At 35.6% G+C, this 340-nt stretch overlaps 1 protein-coding gene across 1 annotated transcript in view; it reads right to left on the reverse strand.

The window, feature by feature from the left end:
• LOC119593820 (nuclear transcription factor Y subunit beta-like) overlaps nucleotides 1–340 on the reverse strand; it is a gene marked incomplete at its 5' end in the record, with an annotated part of 86519 nt that overhangs the window by 25574 nt on the left and 60605 nt on the right.

Consider the following 340-nt stretch of genomic DNA (forward strand, 5'->3'; position numbering starts at 1 on the left):
CCCTATATTATTCCTCCAGATCAAGAATATTCAGTACTTACATACGACACATTTCCTTGCTTTCGAACCCACAAGCTGACGAAAGTTCTTCAGTAGAATTTCAGAGAAAAAAAGAGTATAATTTACATAAATGGCCTTTTCTCTGCCCTCGTTTTTTATGAGATTTTATCCTCATTTCACAAATCTATGTAAAAAAAAGCAAAAGCGATCGATTAGGTTTACGGTAATGGCGATAAAGAAAAAGCAAACCGATTATGAATGGTGCACTTAGACACTCACTCAAAAAAAAGTAAACTCCAAAGAGAATATGTTAGGGAAGGCAACCCGTGTGTTCGAAAAG

The sequence above is a fragment of the Penaeus monodon genome, chromosome 32 (genome assembly GCF_015228065.2).
Source record: "Penaeus monodon isolate SGIC_2016 chromosome 32, NSTDA_Pmon_1, whole genome shotgun sequence".
In the NCBI taxonomy this organism is placed as follows: domain Eukaryota; kingdom Metazoa; phylum Arthropoda; class Malacostraca; order Decapoda; family Penaeidae; genus Penaeus; species Penaeus monodon.